Below are 23613 nucleotides of genomic sequence, written 5' to 3'. Positions count from 1 at the left end.
CTCGCCTTGGGTCGGCTGACTGAGCAGCTGCAGGCAGCTTTTAAGGCGAGCGAAACGAGCGGGATTGGGGGGAGGGGGCAGGAAAGATGGGCACACGCCCTGTCGGAGGAGTTGGGGGGCGGCGGGAGGGGCACCAATTAGCTCTGCCTAGCGGTGGGTGCCCCTGGAGCCAGCCTGCCTGCCTGGGGGGTGGGGGTGGGAGATTTTCGTTGTATTCTTAAAAACCGGAGGCATCGCCTTGCGGGACATCCCATGGTGTGCCGCTGTGTAAGAAGGGATGGACGTTGTGACCGTTCTGCTCTCCCGATGCTTTAGTGCCCCCCCCTTTACATAAAGTCATTATCATGCTTTAGAAATGCCTCTTCGTCTGGGACATTGGAAGCTGGAGAATTCCCACGGCTTTAATGCTGGCAGCTGAAGGTGCCAGCAGGATTCGAACATGTCCCTTTGTCGTCCTGTGAGCGCGCGCGCTCGGGGGTGTGGGGGGTATGCTGGTTTTTCGGGTCTCCACTTCATCAGACTTTCTTTTTCTTGGCACCTTAAAGACTGACTGTTATATTTTAATCTGAACTTTCGTGGAGAAGCCCACTGGCTCAGTTGAAAAGTGGAGTCCCTTCTCCAGCGGAGGCTTCTTCAAAGCAGAATGTTTTGAGGACTCCTATGCTTCATGACGACTGCCGGATTCTGGGAGTTATGAAAAGCTACATTTCCCTCCCAACCTCTGTTTTTTTAGTCAGAATTAATTCCCTACTCTGCTTTTTGCAAACAGGTCTGCTCACTTCATCTGGGCTCAGACTCGACTTGTACCCATTCATAGCTATGGCTAGAAGAAGACTGCTCTGCCCGTTTCCAGCAATATGGGTCCAATGGAAGGTCACTGGCAATTTGTATAGCTCTTCTCATGGCTTCTGGCATGGCTTGTTTTTGCAAGCCACAGATGCTATTTCAAGCACCAGGGTTTTTTTTTGGACAACAGCAGAAAATTAACGTTGGCACCCTGGTGCTCCCATGCCGTTCAACTCTGTGTCGTGTTCCTTGCTGGTGACAATCAGCTTTGCGAACTTCCTCTTTTGCATAGCGTTCCGAGCATAACTCTGGAAAATTCTGGGTGTCAGAACAGAAAAATATTTTCTGAGCTCTGATAAAAAATATATTGGGGGGGGGGCAGCTCCTGGGAATTGGATGTTGTAAAAAAAAAGGTCTCATGTAACATTATGGATATGGGGCAGTCAGTAAGGGACAGGGAAAAAAAATATTCATGCTGGCTACAACCATCTGAAGGCCAAAGGTAACCCATCAGCGAGCAGGTCTACTTGCTGACTGAAGGATTCTGGGAATTGTAACCCAAAAGTACTTTCTCCAAGTTCTGCTTTAATCCCTAGATAAATCAGAACCAACTTGACAACACATAACAAATACTAAGGCATTCAATCAGTAGTTACTAGGAATGAGAATACATTTTGTGGCTACACAAGGGCATGTTAATTTATTTTCACGTGCCCCCACAATCCAGAGCCTGGGAAAGGTAGCTGAGCTGAGAGTGAGAACAGACTGCAGCTATATTGATACCCAACTTGCAGTACGTATGGCATTAAAAAGGCAGGGCTTTGATGTTGTAGTACTCAGACTACATGCTAAGTAGCCCACTGCCCTCATGGATCAGTCAGTAAAACCCAGGGAAGGAAAATAATGTAACACAGGAGACAATGTGAGTCATTTCAGGGCTTAGAGAAGTCGTTTTGGGGGATTGTAACATGCAGTATTCCCAGTTGCTGACTATGCTGACTGAAAGTTTTTAGAACATGTGCTCCCCCCCAAAAAAAGGTAACTTTTCCAAGGTCTCTCATTGTTCTTGTTGTCTTTAAGTTTTGGCCTAGAATTATAACTAATCACAGGATCAACATGGAGCCCAAAGCTCTTAATATGGCTCGATGAGTAAAGGGTTCACTGTTTCCTACAATTACATACTTCCTCTGTGCCAAAGCACCTGTTGGAACACCATATCCAGATTTGTTAGGATGGAGGGCCATCCGAAGACCCTTCTGATTCCTCCTGACCAGGTACATCTCTGTCTTTTAATCTCTCTCTCTCTCTCATTCTTTCTGTTCTTCAATGTATGTGGAGAAACACAGAGAGGGGGTGGGAAGGATAGGCACACAACCATATTAGGGCATTTTTGGAAAGCCCTCTCCTCTTTTTGAAGCCTGGTGAATAGCAGTGGTTTTCCAGGTCTGTTCTCAGCCACATTCCTTCCTAGGCTGTGCTGCATGACAATCTTCTTTCCCCATCTAGATCTCTCCTTCTAGATGCATTGGACTACATCACCCCTGCCAGCATGCATTTGGATGGCTGAACCCTGGCACGGTGAAACCCTGTAGGTACCCACCTTGTGCCTTATTACAGTGGTTCCCAGCCATGTGTAACCCAGGTGTTCCTGGACTGCATCTCCCAGAACCCTAGGCAGTAGGTGAAAGCTTCTGGGAACTGCAATCCAAGAACACCTAGATTACCCAGGGTTGGAAACCACTGTCCTATTAGTTCTACATTATATAAGAGAGTCCAGAAAATTATGGAAACTCCCATAATGCCCCAGAAAGCATGTGTTTCCCACATCCTTAAGGGCTTTAGGCTACAAACTGGCTTGCTGGCGAGGGGATCTGCAATCTTAAAAAGCGAGTTTTCCCAAGTTCTGCTGGATATTGCACATTATTTTGCTTCTCATACTTGGCAGCCTCTCGCTATATATATATCTGGGAACATGAGGTCACTCTTGGAAGATGATGAATCACACAGCTGCCATGTTGGGAGCTGAGGAGGAACCAAAAGGAGCCCAGCACATCAAGATGGCGTGCCCATCACTGTGAAGGATTCTCAGAGCATTGTATTGCAGCAGAACCTGACAATGTCTGGGGTCTGTTCAGTACTTTCTTTAGCCAGATGGTTAACCCAGCCTAGAAGACAGGTGCCTGTTGTGGTGGTAGGAGCTGGAAAACAAAATGCTCACCATAGCAAAGTTTCATGACTTTGCCAGCCACAAAACTTTCAGTATCGGTATATTGTTACGAAGTCTCCACAATAACAAAACAAATCAGCATTTGAACCTCAGTGCAGGAATTGGAAATATTATTTTTGGGGACTGCAACTCCCAGAATCCGTGCGGGTTGCTGGATTCAAGGAATTGTAAAACAAAACAAGCAAAAACTCATCTTCCTTTCCAGACCAGTCTCTGCATCAAACACTGAATTGGGGTTATTAAAAAAAATAAATAAGACAGTCAAGCTGTGTGTACTGAAGGTACAAAGGTATACAGTATTATTGCAGTGTATCCCAGGATATGGAATTTAAAATGTAAATAAACTGAGGGGGATATGTATTAAAGAGTACTGTGTAGCCTTCTAGGGGGTGTAAGAATTGTGGCGGTACAAGATAGTATGCTACCTTGAGGGCAAAGTGAAGGAGTGAGAAGGGGACATCCTGCCAGGTGGAATACAGCAAGTTCTTTTTCTCATTCCTAGGAGAAACAAGAGCACTTCAGCTGTATCACCACAAATCCCAATATCAGGCCAATAAGAAACTCCTATCTTAATTCTTTTCTTTGACAATAGATTTCTTACAGAACAGGAACCTTCTAATACACAAAATTAACCTTGATTGACTTTAAAAATCAGGCTTGTCATTTATAATAGAAATCTTTTCCATTGGAATCACAATATCCACAATTATTCCTTTTCATGTCAAAAATATATTTCAAAATCTTATTTTGTCAATTTGCATGTGAATTACCTTTGTTGTTGATATCAATTTCCTGATTGGTTCTCTGCCTCCCTCTCCCAAACAATGTTGTATATGAGGCAAAGCAGGACAGACCTACGCATGTCTACTCAGAGGTGAGTCCTACTGAGCTGAATGGGCCTTACTGCCAGGTAAATAGGTATAAAATGCAGCAGTCCTCTTATTTTGGAGCATTAATCCATAGACATGCCTAGGATTGTACTGTAAAATGCTTTTTAAAAACAGCAGAAAATGTCTCAGGAATTACATCGATTAAATTTTCTAAATTGTCAATCATTTTTATGAGTTCTGGAAGCCATCCAAATTAGTAAACAGCAGTTAGTCAAAGAACACAGTACAATGATTATTTAACAGTTTTTAAAAAACATATATGATAGGTTTTAAATTTTTTTTAATGTAATCCTATAAATGCCTGCTCAAAAGTAAGTCCTAGAGAGTTGAATGGATATTGATCCTAACCAGCAGTACACACACGTTTTCAGACTTGTTCTTCCAAATAAATATTACTTTCTATAAATAGATAGAAATCAACCACAACCAATGACATAATTCAGTTATTATGAATTCAGAAAATGCTGTGAATGTGATTCACAATGATAAATTTCAGATTTGTCAGTACAAATTTGGCTGCATCCCAATATCCCCATTTCCCCAACTGCCTGGGATTCTGCCTTTACTTGATTTTCTGCCTCCCCCACCCCTGTATTTGCAGACATTGGTTGAAATCTAATAGTAAATTGCAACTAGAGTAGATCCATTGAATTAATGGAACTCATACAGGTGTTGTTTCATGAAATTCTCCAGATTTCACTTACTCTAATTCTGATTAGTTTTTTTTCAGCCTCTGTCTTTAATTCTATTATGAGGAATATTAAAAGGCCATGTCTGCGTTTTGCTGTGTGGCTTCTGCATGACCTACACTAAGGAAAATGGCTGAAGAATACCAGAAAAGGAAACCAGCTATTTCAAAACAGAAAATCCCATAGTTTGCCTAACAAACATTTGCTTTCAGGTCCATTTAAAATAATTTATGTCGAAGCAGAATATTTTGAGATGATTATGTTGTTTTTTAAAATTTATGTGCTCAATCATTCTACTCCAAAGAAGGCTCTTAACTCCATTGATACTTTGTAAATTTTGTGCTACAGTTTTCAGTTACATAAACTGGTGGGATATCCATGACCAATACAAAATGAGTAATCTACTGTAATGTTCAGAGCAGAATTAAAATGTAACTTTTGACTACCATTAAAAGCAAAAAATTACATTATTCAGTGGCCGAAATCTTATTGGTTTCACCCACCAGCATAACACCATCAAAATAACTTTCAGCAATGAATTACCATAAGTTAAGAAGTCAATGTAGGTATTTCCTATCATACACCAAGTCATGTGATTGGTGTGTGATAGGAAATGGCTACTCCAAGTTGTTAAATCATGGCTATTTGCTGTGCTGCTGAAAGCTATGCTGATAGTGTTTACACTGTTGGATGTATGTGATGAAATTTAGGCTGATGATGGGGGTGGGGGGAAGGAAGCCCATTAATTTGGATTATGACTGTGTCAGGGAAGTCCTTAATTCCAGGAATTAGCAGGGAGACTGAATCAGCATGGCTGCAAAAGAGCTGTATTTGGAAATTAAAAAAAACACATGGTATTGCAGCTTTGTGTATATTGACTGGCTTTCAAATGCCAAGGGAGGAAAAAAATGAAGAAAGAGTACTGTCTTATAAAAACTGTAATTTTCTGCAGTTTTCTGGTCACCAACCACTCCATGGTAAGTAACAGTTCTTCCCATACTCAATAACTTACTAGACCTTCCATTCAACAGTCTTCCAGTATTTGAGCAATTCTGGTAAATAATCTATACATAGATGGTATTTTGTACTTTGCAATACAGTAGTTCCATCTCAATCCCCCTTAAATTAGCAGGAGTAGTATCTTTCAATGGAAACTGGAGTTCTGTACTGCTTTCTTCAGTAAGTTCTGTACTTACTGAAAAAGGAAAAACAGGCTTTCACACCTGACTTTCTGATGTACCATTGACATTTTGAAAAAAATATTTTGAAAGGAAATGAAGCAAAATATTCAAATTGAATTAAGTGTCTGTTTTTCCGAATTCTATTGAACTAAATAAAACTATCCTGCTTTTTCTCCAGTGCAAGGAAAAGAAAGAAAAAGTATATAGTAATTTGCTTTGAGATGATGTGATACATCTCTGGCTTGCTAGAGAATAGCAGGGAGAATAGAACAGCCATTTCCACTGCATTTCAGTCTTTGCCGAAAGGTAGCAGTTTGGGCCATAGACACACTTTAGAATAACCAACATTAAGAGTTCCCATTCAATTGTTGTTATTTATTGGTAATGGCAGACACAGAATGGGAGACTAAATGAGACCATCACTTGAATATTTGTACAAAACCCAAAGAAGTGGATACCAAAAATTATCAGGCTAATCATATCTGCAACTTTAGAAGGTTTGGAGCACACACAATCTCACAAAACAATTTTATGGGGCTCATAGTTTTTAAACATCCAAATGGATGTAAATGAAGAAGAGGAAGAGCAGCTGGTCATTATGGACACAGTATTCCAGGATGTTGTGTGGTACGAGTCCCATTGATATGAATGGCAGCCTCACAAGGACGTCCATTAATAAGGCTTGCCAAGAAGAACTCCCCAATGCATCAGACCCCAAATCTTCCACATATAGTATGCCATACATCAGCTTTACATTATGCAAACAAAGACTGAAGATTAGGAATAGGAAGAAGTGTGTAATCATAAACCACCCAGAGATTTTCTGGCACATCCTTCCTTGCACAGTTTGATATAAATCCTGGACAAGTGCTTAAGACTAGCATGTCTGAGAGAATGGAACAGGACTCAATTTCCTTTGGGACAACTCTCCACAACCAAGATTTCCTCATCATAGATAGATACAGATATTGCAATCATTATGTTTCATGTTCAACTGAGCATATATTTAAGGAAAGAGTCAATGTTGATCACATTTTAACACTGAAGTTACTTATGTGTACAGAATGATATGAAGGCTATTAATGCTAGGCTAATCATTAGGAACATAACTTTTTAAAAATGAAGAAGATATTATTCAATTACATTTAAAAATATAGCGACAATGGCTAAAGCTGATGACAAGGGTTAGTAAAGGTGAAAATAAGTAACTTTTGCAATTATTTTTATAGGGAATTCATGCTTACTTATACTGAATAATAAATATTTGCTACTTCAGATACAACAAAGCAGGCTTCTTTGAAAAAAAGAGAAGGAACTGAAGATAAAACCTTTCTCTACAAAGATTTAATTGAATGAGCTGTATTAACAGATGGCCAGGTGCCTAGACTGCATAAAACCAAAATGAAATAACTTGGGGGGGGGGGGGGCGCACGCGGCAGAATGTTGTTTCAAAGTCCAACTTTTTTTTTGCTAAAGCACTGCAATTCTGCAGTGTCTTATGGGAACCTCTAAAACTTTTTAATAATTATTTATATTTCCAAAGAATGAGCTAGAATATCTGAGACCAATGTGCCCTCCTATTCAGGTTGGTTCAGAAGTAAATCAATTAAAGTTTAATTCAGTGAAATTTGCTTTTCCATGAGCCTCTATGGGAAGATGCAGCCTAAATCTATTTAGGATCATAGCCTAGGGTTCACCCATTTAACACACAATTTAGACTGCTACATATTTAGTTTTTATCAATCTCTGGGGATACAGATCATTAGGACTGCAGCAAAATTTTATGCACATTTATTCACAAGTAAGTCCCACTGTCTTCAATGGGACTGATTGCCAAATTAGGATGTACGTAACTGTAGCCTGAGGTCCTTATCAGAGGAATGATATCAGAAGTTTAGTTTCCTGGAATGAGTTACTGAGTTACAAATAATGCTATCTGCCTCCCCCTCCTCTACCTCCCTGGACAGAATTTGCAGCATTGTGTAGAATTAGTGACCTTCATTGATAGTTCACAAATTGTAAATGCTTCTTGCAAATGCCTGCTCCTTTGCTTGGTATTCAGCCTGGGCAGCTGCATGGTTTAAGACAGTTATAAAGACAAATCAGCTGTTCTCTCCGTTTTGCTTTTAGGCAGAAAGAATAAGGCAGAAGAACAGGCAGACTAACACTATAATTCAGAACAGTACTTTCTTGGATGAAATAACATCCATGGAAATTGTTTGTCTCTGCTTTTAAGGAAATCTGTTAAGTCTGAGAGTCTAACTAGCCAAGACGCTGATCCCATGTCCAGAAGAAGTGCACTCTTAAGCAGAAAAGACTGTTGATACTAATACATACTTGGCTTAATTCATATTAGGCAAATTGCCTTGCTTTTGTTTCACAGTTGCTCAACTGAGAGATAGCATGGCTTTGGTTACATGTTCAGTGTCCAGATACACAGGCATGAAAGATTTGTGAGTCTGAAGGGGTAACATTGAAAGGAGATAAAATATGCATTTGCCTTGTCATGCAATCTGACCTAGAGATGGTTAAACCCTGAATTTGTTTCCCTTGAGATTAATATCTCATGACCTTTCTGTGTCAGACAGAGGAGAACATACCAATGCACTTTGCATACATGCTTGATACATGAAACTTCTTTAAAATAGTTGAACAATACTGGCTAAAAAACCTCCTGGGCTTTGTGAAAAATTATTCTTATTTTTTCCAACCAGAATAACCTCCAGTGCCAAATTAATGTCATAAATTATCTATCTGTTGTTCTGTGCTCTTTCAACTTGCGTGCCAGAAAGAATGTCAGTATGAATCTGGTTGCTAAAAGCAGTTTCATATGTTCATTTTGTACACAGATTTAATCTTGGGTTTTAAAAAAAACCACAGAAAAAATGATTGCTTGTTTACAGGAACGATTTCCATTTGTTTGACAGTTTGTAAGATTTGCTGTGAAGCTCAGTTAAAAGCACAAGTGTGTGGAAAGAGAAATTAATCATTAAAATATTCTGCTCCACCCTAAAAACACCTTAGTATTTGTATTCCGCCACATCTTTGCTGTAATTAAAATAAGATTGTCCCAAAACATTTGTCCTATTTTCTTTACCAGAAAACCTCAGCGATGTTACAGAAGTAACAATTGTGAACACCACTGAATATACATTGCACTTAAAAGTGACGACAGTGTGTGTGTGTGTGTGTGTGTGTGTGTGTGTGTGTGTGTGTGTGTGTGTGTCACAGTTATCTTCCTACATGATTGTTGTCCCAGGTTAATGTGTTAGTGAAAGTAGCAGCAGTTTCACATGGCTATCTCATAATCAGTAACTAAACATTTTTAAAATTTAAAGTTTTCCATATTTGTGTTCCTTTAATTGAAAACCTATCCCTAATATGGATTTCAACAGGACATTCTAAAGCATGTACAGATCAGGGGGACTCCCCTCAAAAAAACAATATAGGTAGAATGTGACCAGGAAAAGTAATTTATCATTTTCAACTGCTTATTTCAAAATAAAAATGGAAGCAATTTTCAGATGGGTAGGCAAACCACAATATTGTCATTCCCATTGAATTCATCTGCATAAGGTCTTCAAAGGTCTTTTTTCAATAGCAAAAGATTTTGAAACTTTCTTGCTTCCGAAATAAATTATTTGGAACAGATATCTTACCAAATGGGCATTCTTTACAATATAAACTATTAGAAAACTTACCTGTGCTTCTTGGACCCAGGCATTATTCTATAGAGAGATTAGCAGTTCCATTTCAAACACATTTATAGATACAGATTTTTTTTAAAAAAAGAACAAACAATTTCTTTTTAATTCTTAAAACTCACCAGTGCCCTTCTTCTCCAGGAAGATGTACCCGTCAGCACCTGCTGAGGGCTTCGTTGATTAAACTGACAGGTAAAAAATTCCTGTAGAATAAAGCCAGACCAGCTGGCTTTGAAGAGAAACCCCCCAGTTTGGGTTCTGCTTGCCTCACTCACCCTCTGGAAGGAAGGCAGGGGCTTTTTCCCCTTTGCTGTTGACCTGTTAGTTGCGTGATTTCCATGCACAAGTGTCTGGCAGGCCTTGGACCACCTGCTCCTGTCAGTCTAGGGTAAATTTAGCTGTAAAAGGTATCACTGACAACCAGACCTTTGTCAGCTCTGGCAAAGGAACATAGAATTACAATCTCCACAAAGCACACTGTAAGTTCATTTAGCAAAGAGCAAAACAGTAGCTTAATCCAAAAATCACTCCTTTAGAGGAAACAAAGTGAAATGACTTTCAGATGGTCAAAATTTTAAAGAAGTGTGGAAAAATCTTCCTTTACAGCAAGGTTAAAAAATTACATTTCCAATAATAATTTTAGAACAAGGCAACTTTTTGTCTTTTTAATGGAGGTTGGAAGGAAACTTTTTTTCCAAAATGTGGCAACAGAGCACATATCATTCAGGTTATTAAACTGTGCTAAGTATTTAAAGTGGATTGCTTTCTCTTTCACTCTTTTAGCCTGAGAAATATTAGAAACATAAAACTTCTCACAATCGATTCACTCATCTTACTCCCCAGATTAGAAAGTATGCCTTGTTAAGGAATGGCATGGCAGAATTACAAATTTCCGCCACAGAGGCTTTTGAAATGAAGGGAATCAGACAGATTCCAGATCCCAGTGTTGCTAATGTTCAGGGAAACACATTTCTCCTTGGCGCTCAGTCTGGACATTCTTTTTCTCCTGAATAGATTCATGAAGGTAAGGACATTACTATCTCCCCTATTATTGTGTATTCCCTCCCTCTCTCCTGCATGCCCCTCACATCTTAAGAGAAGAGGTCTACTTGGAATAAAAAGAAAACCAATAATTTTCCACCATATCTTATCCATATATATATGCAAGGTCATATCAGGGACAAAATGCCAGGCAACTGAGCTGCTGTTCGACTAACCAAGTCTTGATCTTCATGAATTTGGCAGGAAACTGTGCAAACTATTTGATGCCATGCCCCTGTGTTATTATGTTAAAGAGGGCTTGGAGAGAAAAAGAGAATGGGGGTATGGTGGGGGGAGTCTGGGTCACAGACCTTTTGTCAAATAAACAAGCTTCCTATTTATTCCTATTTACTTACCGCACATAAACAGCTACTCACCAAACTCTATTTCTCTGCAGGGTACCACTTTCAGATAAAAACATGGACCTGATTGGCATCATCCAGTATCCATGGAAACGTGGTAAGTACCTCTTTCAGAGTGAACGTCTCTTATTCAAGATTTAAAAGCTGAGTACTGGGTAAGTGAGTGTTTTCATTTAATAATTATATGGAGGATACTTTCTAGAAGCTTGCTAAGGGGAAACAGTTTCTTGGCTGTTGTATGCACCATAACAAAACCCTTATGTTTTCATCATATGTTTTAAAAAAATCATGTGTTTTGGGTTCAAACCCTCCATCTATCCTTTCTTTTTCTAAAATGCAGCCTTAAAATCCTAATGATCGGGAGTTCAAAACTTTTTGAAGTTCCATTAGTGTTGGAAAGTGGTGATCACTGTTCTTTGTTTTCTTAGTGCTGAAGCAATGCTTTCATTACACTACATTAGATTCTCCTCCCTCACCCACATACTGAATATAATAGACCATTAGGAAGATTTTTTTTAAAGCTTTCCTAAACTTTAGTATTAGGTCATAAAATAAGCCACATGAAGTTCTCATACAGAATGAGAGGACAGAATTGCACACACTGTGTTTAAAATTAACCACATAAAAATCAAGGCTAAAAGGGAGAGGATTTTATTTTTAAAGGACAAGCTAGGTATAGAGCTTGGGAAAGCTATTTTTTCACTACAACTCCCAGAATTCCCCAGTACTGTGTATGGTGACTAGGAACTCCTGGGAAATGAAGTAAAAAAAGGCAATATTTCCAAGTTATGGGTGAGTATGTATGTAACACTACAGTCTTGGCTATAGTTAGTAGTGAGACCCATGCAAATTTACTCATAAGAATGCACCTTTAAGGAGATATTGAATGTTTACATATCCCTGTCACCGGTGATCCCATTTCTGGATGGAAATTTATGAAAACAGAATTTATGAAAACAGAAAAATTGCAGGTGAATCCAGATAAAAGCGGAGGTGATATTTGCAGGTGACCTGTATTTTCAAGAAAAGAAGGAACTTCCTTGTTTACACAACACGGCATGAATTGAAGAGTTTCTGGATCCTATGTTAGTTCTGGATGTCTGTATTTTACCCATTTCTCCAAATGCTTTTTATTAATTGATAGCCATTTTTGCCCCTTTCTTGAGAGCAAGGATCTAGTAATTGATGTTCATCCTTTTGCAAGCTTATGAACATCAGGAAAGGCCCACAAAACCAGGAGAAGAGATCTAGCTATGAAATGACCAGGTTCTTCTCAGTTAAAGTATTTCTGTTGTACAATAGCTAAAAGGACTTGATCTCAAAGAAAGTCTTCCTAAATCCAATATTTAGGAAGAAAGTATATATTCTTGTACCAGAAGTATATATTTTTATTCCAACATATGTTTGGGGAAATAAGCAACTAATTTTATGCCTTTTTAAAGCTAACGTAAATTTGATTTTTAATTTTCTTCAGGATGATTTTTTTAAAATGTTGTATATGGTCTTCAGAATAAAGTTAGGAAATGAAAAACAGCGCACTTTTAAAAATAATGATAAGATAAATAAGAAACGGGTTGCTGAAAAGTTTCTCATTATATGTTCTAATATAAAGATCTCACAAGGCTGTATACCTCCCATTACATTATGTATAATTTAATAGTGTGAGATTTTGCAAAGCTACAAAAAGTTGAACTGCTTCTTCCAGAGTTTCCAGTTTACTGACAATTATCTATTACCTTTGCAAATGAAATCTGTATTGGAAAACTACCATCACATTGCACAAACCCCACAGAACTAAATACGACTACTCCCGATTAAGTGGTTTGTGAATTGCAGCCTCCATCAAGCAAATAGCATCCCCTCACCTGGGCCAGGTTCTTACAATCACATTTCATTAAATATAACCATAGCAAAGACACATTTCTATGTGGAAAGAAACAGTGGAGGCAACTGAAATCCAACTGGTTTAGAGTTCTGGCTTCCCTATTTTTATCACTCTGCATATTATTTTCATTTACTTTCTTTATTGTTTTTATTTGCTAACTTTTCTCAGCAACCCGTCCCTGCTGAGTGCAGATGGTATGAACGATCCCACAGATTCTCCACTCAATAAGCCAGAATGGTATTGCAGACATTCTATATTAAACTCCTCTTACTGCAATAAAATTTTTGCTTTACCACATGCCTGCTTCAGCTTCTGTACCATTCTGTAGGTCTCAGTGTGTGTATCACTTCTTTACAGAAGTCTCAGAAGTTTCCTCAAGTATTGGGATTGTAAATACTTGCCCAAAATTGCTCAGTCTATTACCAGATCTTGGACAAGTCAACTGTTTGAGCGTTTGCCTGGGAGCGTGTGGTGCTTGCTTTCACAAGATACTGACTGTGGGAGACATTTTAGAGAAGACACAAAAATGCAGATGATATTTTTTGCTTTATTTAAAGAGGGGTTGGTCAAAAAACAAAATTCTCCTATATTCACAGAACTGTTATCTTCCCAGAGACACATGCGCACACACTCTTGCTATATAAAGTGCAAAAAGAAACCTTTAATTAAAAAAAAGGGGGGGGGAAGAGAAAGGTCCAAAGTACCATTTGGTACAATATTAAAGTTATTGATGCCAGTGCAACTTCCCTGAGCTAGGCTCATAAAAGAACCTTGGGGGCTGTTAGACACATCACAAAATTAGAGGTGAGTTTATAACTCCACAATTTTTTTTACCTGATTAAGAAAAGTAGCTTTTCCTCCTATTCCTTTTTTTCCATTTCTCCATATTGCTGGCTAACTGCATGTGGAGGCATAGGGAACCATGAGAAGAAGAACGATGTCTCCTGTAATCCCCTGTTTCTTGTCCTAACGTTAGGCAGTACAATGGGACAAGAGAAAGAAAACAGGTAAAAGTCCCCCCACATCTCTTTTCTTCATGTCCTTCCATTATTATTCTCATGTGAACCTGTTTCTAGGGAAACAAACAGGTGGAGAAATCGGTTTTGAAGCGCCTGGCAGAGTGAGGTGGGCTGATGAAGGGTGGGGTTAACATTTTTCTAAGACCTTAGATAGCTCACCCTCTTTCCTCTGGAAAATTCAGAAAACAAACTTGTGTCAGTTTGAGGAAAGTTTCAGAGATCTCATCTGCCTCTAAATGACATTGCCCAGTGGTTGGAAAAAGACTGCGAAATCCTTCTTTCAGGGGTAGAAGATAACGTTTCTCTAGTGATAGAGTCTGCTCTGAATGGTTGTATGTGTTTCTTTCCAAAGCCCCAAAATAGCTTTGTTGATCCACAGGGGAGGTGAGGTTCAAAATCCATATTTGGACAATACTTTTATTTCCTCAACTGCAAAGCCATGAAAGTGTGCAAGTTCCAGGTTCCCATGAACTCTTCCTTAGGCTCAATAGGGGACAAAAAGGGGATGAAGAATGAAACAGAAAAGCTGAAACATTTGGTCACATGTTATGCCATGAAACTGGTTATTTAGGTGTGGTTTCAAAAGGGAGACAAGCAGAGTGAATTTCTGTTACCTATAACAGATATTTGCTGATTCCTGAATGATGTGATCAGATGGACTGAAAGATGCATACCTGATTGCACCAGAAAGGCTTACTTTGCAGGGAGTGATTTCCCTTTAAGTAACCTTTCTGTTGGTCCAGGATTTGTTCCATTCTGCTCCAGCCCTGCAGCTGGACCAAAATGACTCAGCTTGGGATCAGGCTGGAGCACATTTCCTGTACATTGTGTGATTGGTGGGAAATAGATCACATCAAGTGGCCCAACTACAATCTATTTGCCCATGTGATCACATCCATTTAAGAGAAAGGAGCAATGACTTCTCTCTGTTTCATAAAGTCACCTGCAGCTGAAATTTGTCTCTTGCTATAGAAAAAGTGCAGAAGTTCTTGAGCTGGCTGGCTAGTCAAGAGCCTGAACACAAGTGTTCTGTACTGTAATTTTATTTGTCACAGCTTGCACTATCCATTGTTGTCTTTGTCATCATGTTCTATAAAACTTTTACAAAAACTAGTAATCATCCATAGATTACTAGTTGTGCAGAGTGGTCATTTATGGCCAGTGTTACTCTTAATTTGTTGACCTTCCTTTTGCAAATGTTTTCTGAAGCGTGATTAGCACAGAAACTGTGTGTTTTTCTCTTCTCACCAGAGATAGGCATCTAAGGGAAAGAGGCTAGCAAGATGTAAAGGCTACTGAATGCAAAAGCCAAGAGGAAGATGTAGTCAAAAGATCTAGCTGAGTTTGTGTAATGCAGCCATATCTTGGCAGAAATGAGATGATGAATGGATAAACTTCTAGGCTATGATATTTGGGGTAACATCTCAGCTAGGTGTGATTTGTGTCCTGGAGATGAAGAACCTTGCATTTTGTTGGGCAACCTTTGTGCTTTGTTTAGAATTAGTGCTTGACCAGATTGTAAGAATGAACAGATTCTCAAGGTAAATTGAGTCATTGCTGGTAATTTCTGGATGTCACTTCTCAAGGGAAACCACTGTTAGCTTGGCCAGTCAAGGTAAACCTCTTAGATCCCTTTTCATCTTAAAATGGAACTTATTAAACCATGTGATGCCTCCATGTTATCTGCATTACCATCCATAACTATTTATAAACAGATAGACCCAAATGGTTAAGGAATGGTAATGCAACAAACATGGAGGCATTGAGTGGTTTAGCAGGTTCCAATGTAAACAGGTTCTAGTTTAAATAAAAAGGGATATATCTGTGAACTCATTTCCCAAGTCAATCCTTCTGTAGGCAAAGTGGCACTCTTCACACACAACAGGGAAGTCTATCAATGGCATAAGTAGGAAATAGGAACTTGTTATCCTTTATGTTGTAAGCTGCCTAGAGTGGTCGAAATGACTAGATAGGCGGGGTATAAATAAATAAATAAATAAATAAATAAATAAATAAATAAATAAATAAATAAATAAATAAATAAATAAATAAAATAGCTATACTAGCACTGGGATTCTGAGAGTACTGGTCCTGAGAAGAAATATTTCCCACTTCTGATCAATATGCTTGGGGGAATTTCAAGTTTTGCAGAATCACAAAACATCTCTAAGGGTGGAAGCCTTATTAAGAAGGGCTCAAAACAGTCCAATGAAGTTTGAGTATGCAAAACTTTAACTGCATGGTAACTGACATTTGGGAGGCAGAACAAGACACTTGTGTGTGGGGAATAGAGAATCCTCCATAATTTCCTGGGCCGAGTTGTGCTTAGGTTCATAGTGTACTGCAATTTTTTATTGTTGCACACCTGATGTATCTATTGCTGTTTTAAAGAATTATTTTGAATGTGATAGAAAATTGCTTTAATTGCCCAGTTTAAATGCTTAAATTGTACAGTAAAGGCTTCTTTTACCGCAGATTGATCATTTCAGTAACTGAATATTTAGAACTTAGGAAAAGAAACAGAATAATGAAAGGCTGGATTTCATTATCAGGACTTTGAGAAGATTTTAAATTTTTGCCTCTTTCTATCCCTGTCCCCAAGACAGCAAATTTGTGTTGTTCTCAAATTTTCTGCAACATATTCCGTAGGAGGAACTCTCAGCTTTTGTAAAGGACGATTGTATATTAAATTTAGGCAGCAAGCCTGTACAATATATTTGGGACTAAGCCAAAATGAATTTAGTATGACATGTAGACATATCATTGCTGTGATCATGGGTTTTGAAATTTAATCCAAAATGATTAAATTAAAACCTATAATAATTAGAAACCTTATTATTTACACATGTTAGTTTTATTTGTTGTGAGTGCTGATGGGCAGAGCTTATCATGAAGCTTCAGTACTATTTATTATTTCATAGAGTTTTCATTTCAGTATCTCATTGCCTATTTTATCTGCTTAGCTTGCCAAGAGTTATGTTATAAAATTGAATATTTTTAGGTTAAAGAAGAACTAAGTGAAAAAAAAAATAATTAGCAACTTCAGACAAAGTTTTGTAAATTGAAGCCAAAAACTTAGTTTATTGGCAAATCTGTATCACTATCCAACAAATTCAGTATTAAAAATAGGAATGTTGAGAACTAAGAGGGATGACTTTGATTTAGAAATATCCTAGGTAAAGAAAAAGCTGGGGCCTTTTTCTCAATAATATGGCCATATGTTACATTTCATCCCCAGAAATAAATTCTGAAATGCAAAACCTTTATTTATTAAGTTGTACAGAAGGGCAACAAACCAGGAATGGTATGCAGCTCCCACATGAGTGTAATTTAAAAGCAAAAGGTACAATGGTTTAGAACCAGAGTTCCTGTGACTGCAATTTTAGATCCTTCTGCTGGAGGAAAAGGAGGAGGTGATTTTGTAATTTAGATTTTTCCACCCATGCCCCCTGTAGTCTACTATGCCCCCTGAAAAGCTACTTTGAAACGACTGGTGGACTTCTGGAGCAGCTGTAGGAGGAGGTACTGGAGATGACACTCTAGAACTTGCCTTCCCCCCCCCCCCCGGGAACATTCAGTGGATCTTGTTTCTGTCCAGGGTCAAAAAAAATTTTTAAAAACTGATGGAATGGATAACTAGGATCCAATAAATGGATGACAGACATAAATGACTGCACATTGCATATGTACTGTATGTTTTTCATGTAAAGATTTACAGTGCAACAAATATAAGGGACAGTACAAAATGCTTGACAGTCTCAAACCCAAAAGACAGCTTGTTCACACCAGTCGGGGTTAGAACGATGTGCTGGAGGATGGGCTTCCTCCCCAACAACCCACATGATATTGTATTTAATTCAGTCTCCTTCCAAAAGGTTCTGAAAGGGCAAAATTATGTGCACTTCAAGCTGGAGTAAAATAGGGCTCTGATCCTAGGGGCTCCCTGGTGAATGAAGTGGCTTTGGATCCAACAAACTCATGATTCCCTCCATCCCATCTCTGCCTTGCTACCTTCCACCAGCGGCTGTGCTGCTGGCAGTAGATGTGTGGCCATCGAACTTTGTGTGGATATAACAATGGCCTCTGGGGTGGACATAACTCTCTTCCAAACCCTGGAGTTTTATCTGAGCAGTGAGAGGGAGTTCAATTTCACCCTAATCCCTCTTGGACAACCATCTAAGGAAGTCAAGATTCTCCTGCTCATCCAGAACATACAATTTCATTTGTGGACAGGCAGGAGTCTGAGAACTGCTTCTACGGAAACATCAGATGGGTTGTTGTGGTGTAGTGCCAGGCCAGTAGTTTGAGATTGCTGCTTCAGAGTACTTATCAGGGCCATTTTCTCATGGGAATTTTGATGGCAGGTCAAGTAAATTTTTGATGACACATAACTGTCACATATCTTTCTAGCATTCATTGATTTCTTCTAATTAGCTGTTCAGAGTGCACCACACAACTCGGTCTGTGCAATATTATTTTGTAACACGAGCAATGTTTTTTTCCACCAGCTCAGCATTTGTTTGGTGGATTGCTGCATTTTTCCTTTCTACCTAAATTGACCCTTGTCCTTCAGAAGTATATTAAAACGTAAATACACAGGAACATACTATGAATACTCTGAGCAGTCAACATTTATTGCAAGAATATTTCTTCATTGAAAAGAGAGAGAGAGAAGGCCATACATTGTTTTCCTCAGCAGCGCAGCTCACCCTGACTGTATATCACATTCCTCATGAGGGAATCTTGCTAAATAACTGTATTTAGAAGGTTGATATGAAACATGGGATATTTTTCTCTCACATGCACTAAATATCCCAAGAAGGCCTGTGACTACATGATATAAGTGAACCAGAATTCTGAAAAAAATCCTTTAAAAAAATAAAATAAAATCCCAGAACCCAAGCAAATGGGCATGCTAGCAAATGTAGTTTTTATAATCTCCAGTGACATGAGGAGGAGGAGGCAGAGACCCTGGACTGGAAGGAAAGATTCTGCTCACATCTCCAAATTCTAACCAAAGTCTCCAGCTGACCACATTCCTAAATACACACATTGAGGTCATGGTACTGCATCCCCCAAAGGCCTGCACTAGCTTTCTAGGCCCAATTAAGGTTTTGGCTTTAACACTTGAAACAGACTATGAACTTCCAAACAAACTGGAAGCGCAAGTGGGGGGGGGGGACAGGATTGCAGCTGGAGATAAATAAAGAAATAGTCAAGGAATACCTTACTACCTTAAACGAGTTCAAATCTCCAGGGCCAGATGAACTGCATCCGAGAGTACTGAAGGAATTGGCTGAAGAACTCTCAGAACTGCTATCCATTATTTTCTTGAAATCATGGGAAACGGGGGAGGTGCCAGAGGACTGGAAGAGGGCCAATATTGTCCCTATCTTCAAAAAGGGCAAAATAGAGGAAACTGTGAACTACAGGCCAGTCAGCCTGACATCAATCTCAGGCAAAACTCTGGAACAGATCGTAAAGTGGTCATTGTGCAAGCACCTAGAAAACAATGCAGTAATAATTAGAAGCCAACACAGATTTGTCAAGAATAAATCCTGCCAAACTAATTCAATCTCATGTTTTGATCAGGTCACCTCCCTGACAGAGGGAATGCTGTAGACATAGTATATCTTGACTTCAGCAAAACTTTTGACAAAGTGTCCCATGATATCATGATTAGCAAGCTAACTTGGTGTGGACTGGATAGATCAAGTGTCAGGTGAATACAATACACAATTGGCTACAGAATCATATTCAGAGAGTGATTATTAATGGGTCCTTCTCTAACTGGGAGGTGGTCACAAGTGGGGTATCCCAAGACTCAGTTCTGGGCCCAGTGCTCTTCAATATTTTTATTAATGACTTGGATGAGGGAGTGCAGGGAATGCTTGTGAAATTTGCAGATGATACCAAATTGTGCGGAATAGCTAATACCCTAGAAGATAGAAATAAAATTCAAAATGACTTGATAGGATGGAGCACTGGGTTGAAAGCTATAGAATGAAATTCAACAGGGATAAATGCAAAGTACTGCACCTCAGAAAAAGAAACCAATTGCACAGTTACAAGATGGGGGATACCTGGCTCAGTAAACTACAAGCGATAAGGATCATAGATCACAAGCTAAGTATGAGCCAACAGTGTGATGTGGCTACAAAAAAGGCAAATGCTATTTTAGGCTGCATTAATAGAAGTATAGTTTCCAAATCCCGTGAGGTGGTAGTCTCCCTCTGTTCAGCATTGGTTAGGCCTCACCTTGAGTATTGTGTCCAGTCCTGGACACCACATTTCAAGAAGGATGCTAACAAATTGGAAAAAGTTCAGATGAGAGCGACAAAGATGATCAGGGGGCTGAAAACCAAGCGTTATGAGGAAAGGCTGAAAGAATTGGGCATGTTTAGCCTTAAGAAAAGAAGAATGATGCGTGATAGGATAGCACTTTTCAAATTTTCGAAAGGCTGTCATACAGAGGAGGAGCAAGATCTGTTCTTGATCGTCTCAGAGTGCAGGACATGCAACAATGGGCTCAAGTTAAAGGAAGCCAGATTTCGGTTGAATATCAGGAAAAACTTCCTAACTGTTAGAGCAGTATGATAGTGGAAGCAGTTACCTCGGGAGTTGGTGAGTGCTGGAACACTGGAGGCATTCAAGAAAGATAATCACCTGGCAGATATGCTTTTATTGTATTCCTGCATTGAGCAGAGGGTTGGACTTGATGGCCTTGTAGGCCCCTTCCAACTTCACTTTTCTATTATTCTTTCTATGATTCTATGATTATTTTATTTTATTCATTTATAATATTTTTACCCTTCCTTTCTCCTTAAAAAAATCTTTCCAAGGCTGCTTACATCCTTAAAAGACAGTGTTCAAAGCTAACAACAGTGAGCATACAAATATTTAAAAAGATCAAATAAATACCACACTAAAAAAAGCCAAAATAATCAAAGCAGTAGGGCAGAAAGATGCATTTAAAAACTCCACTCAGGCAGCCAGTCACTGTTGCCTGAAGAGAAAGGTCTTTGCCTGCTTGTGAAATGCATGGAGGAGGCGACTCACAAAATCTCTGTTAATTCAATGGGTCTACTCTAGTATGATTTATTTTAAATATTTTACCCCACCTTTCTTCTTAAATAAGGAGCTAAGGCAGCCTAAATCACAAAACAACAACAACAACAAAACAGTATGTAAAGCAAACAGTGAGTATATAGTACTTAAGAATCAAACAAATGCCACAGAAAACAATGGTAAACAAAAGCAATACCAAAACATGTCCAAAGTGTCAAAGCAGCCAAGTACAACAATCCATTAAAACAAAAAAACAAAGCAAACTAAAAAAAAACTCAGTACTCAGTCTTTAAGGGAAAGTTTGTCTGAAGAGAAAGGTATTTGCCTGCAAGCAGGACAGCAAAGATGGGGTCAGTCTAACCTGTGGGAAGGAATTCCTGAGTCTGGGAGCAGCACCAGAGAAGGCCTTCTCCTCTCTCTCAATAAAATACAGCTGTGAAGATGGTGGCACCAAGAGAAAGGCCTCTCCTGATGATCTTATCATCCTGGCAGGCTTATAAAGGGAGATGCAGTCCTTGAGATAGCTTGGACCCAAGCTTTATATGTTAGAACCATCACTCTTAATTGTACCTGGAAACAGATCAGTAGCTAGTAGAGCTGCTGTAACAGGAGGTTCATGTCAATCCTGTGACCAGCCCCAGTTAACAATCTGGCTGCTGTATTTTTGGACCTGCTGAAGTTATCTAAGCCAGTGGTTCTCAAACTGGGGTCACCAGATGTTCCTGGACTTCAATTCCCTTGCTGCGCTGGCCAGGATTCCTGGGAGTTGCATTCAAAGAACATCCGGGGACCCCAATGTGAGAACCAATAATCTAAGCTATTTAAGCAGCCACCTATCATCTTATGATCTCATCTGGATATTTAAGAACTTTAGAAGTGGTCCTCTTAAGTATTCCATCACCTTCACAGGTCCAGTTGGCTGCTTCTTGGAAGGGGGTGATGATATATCTGTACAGACTGGCCTTGTTGACATGTTTTGATGTGTTACATCATGTAGCCATTGGTACTAAAGCTTTGATGATCAGTATTTTTTAAAGTGAGTGCTCAAGTGGCAGTAAAAACACTCTCATTTTAAGATATTTTGGTTTGGGGACCAAAAAAAGAAGATGGCAGACCCTTTTCCATTCTACATATGCAAACTGACTTGATTGGGTATTGGCAATGCAATAGTACCTTTTTCCTCAACTGAGGACAACAGACTAATCTGAAGAATGGTACAACCTGTGCAGTGCACAAAGGGTAGTTCCTCAACATAGGGGAATGACAAAGGATCTCAAGAACCTAAGGTTCAGACATGAGGGGATGCTTCACCCTACCTAATGGGAGGCCAAAAAAAAAAAAGTTGGAATGAAATATGTAGCATTCATCTACAAAAGCTCCTCACTGTGTTCATTGGTAGAACTAGCAGGTCTGGATGATGCATCATTCCTGAATTCAGTGGAAGTGGTTAACACTGCCCACTGCTTCTTGTGGAAGTTAAAATTGTGTCATAACAATGGGCAGAGTGATCTCTGTTTCCTGCTACATACCACCCTTCATTCTCTACACCCTGGTCATACCCATGTTCACCCTTTGCATCAGAAGTGTTATGCCAATGTTGCTGTTGACTCCACTATGACTTTTTGCCATTCCAGTCATGATGCAGCAGCAACACAGAGCCATGGCGCCTGACATATCTTACTGCACAAGTAAAAGCAACAGCAATCCTGCTCTCGTCCAGATGCCCAAAATCTAGGATAGGATTGTGCTGTCTTTATGATAGGTCACATACTGTAAGCAGCATATTCCAGTTCTGATGTGGAACAGGTAGGAAAACAGGAGTGATAGTTCCCTCAGACACTGTTGTCACTTGGTTATGCTTAAATTCAGACATATCAGAAAACCCACAAAGTTTTACAACCACATCTGTCCTCTGTGTGCTGCATACCAGCTTAGTGAGTTACAGTATTCATTTAATTTGCTTCACAACAAACTTTCAGAGATGCACATGCTAAGAAATGGCATGTCAGATGTTGATCCTCTGGCACAGTGGTTCCCAGCCTTGGGTAACTCAGGTGTTCTTGGGCTACAATTTCCAAAAGCATTCACCACATGCTGTGCTCTCCAGAGAACCACTGCCCTGGCAAAACTACACATCACCAGAATGTCCCTTTAGTTCACTTGTGTTGACCTGACTGCTTTACATTACGTTGTTTAATCTGCTATAATGTAGGAAGCAGAGCAGCTTGAATTTCAAGCTATAATTCAGTTCATGTTGTTCCCTTTTCACATGTGCAGGAAAAATAAATCTTGGATAAAAGGAGGAGGAGGAGGAGACCTACATTTCTGCAACTAAATACTTCTGGAAGCATAAAAAGAAAAAGAAAAAAGAGAGGAAATAGGGTGCCATGCTCCTGACCATGAAGAATCTATTTTAAGATAATATTTACTGATGCAGACTACACTTGCAATGTACGTATGTGTACTTGAATAACAGCAAAGCAATAGAATAGCTTGCTGTATAAGAAGATGAGGATTCATAGGAACACAAGAAGCTGTTTTTACTTAATTGGATCTATCGATCCTAGTATTGCAAGCACTGACTGGCAGATCCTGTCCAGGGTTCCATGCAGGACTTTTTCTTAGCCCTACATGGAGATGCTCAGGATTGACATCAGGGCCTTATGTATACAAAATAGGAACTATGACACTAAGCTGCAGCGCGCGCGCACACACACACACGCACACCATTCCATGATAATCTCCCATCTGAACAGTAACC

General features: G+C 39.3%; 1 protein-coding gene and 1 long non-coding RNA gene across 4 annotated transcripts in view; one reads left to right on the top strand and one right to left on the bottom strand.

The window, feature by feature from the left end:
* Positions 1-10827, bottom strand: part of MEF2C (myocyte enhancer factor 2C) — a 229420-nt gene extending 218593 nt beyond the window's left edge. For all 3 annotated transcript variants that reach the window (XM_072992555.2, XM_020783761.3, XM_072992554.2), the window contains exon 1: positions 9600-10827. The gene's annotated coding sequence lies outside the window, so the exon portion shown is untranslated. The remainder of the gene's footprint in view (positions 1-9599) is intronic.
* Positions 1-23613, top strand: part of LOC110073991 (uncharacterized) — an 85786-nt gene that overhangs the window by 16108 nt on the left and 46065 nt on the right. The window contains exons 3-4 of the long non-coding RNA XR_013542206.1: positions 10916-10977; positions 23130-23303. This is a non-coding gene — a long non-coding RNA (uncharacterized LOC110073991). The remainder of the gene's footprint in view (positions 1-10915; positions 10978-23129; positions 23304-23613) is intronic.

This window comes from Pogona vitticeps, chromosome 2 (assembly GCF_051106095.1).
Source record: "Pogona vitticeps strain Pit_001003342236 chromosome 2, PviZW2.1, whole genome shotgun sequence".
Taxonomy (NCBI): domain Eukaryota; kingdom Metazoa; phylum Chordata; class Lepidosauria; order Squamata; family Agamidae; genus Pogona; species Pogona vitticeps.
This window is presented reverse-complemented; position numbering and strand designations above follow the sequence as displayed.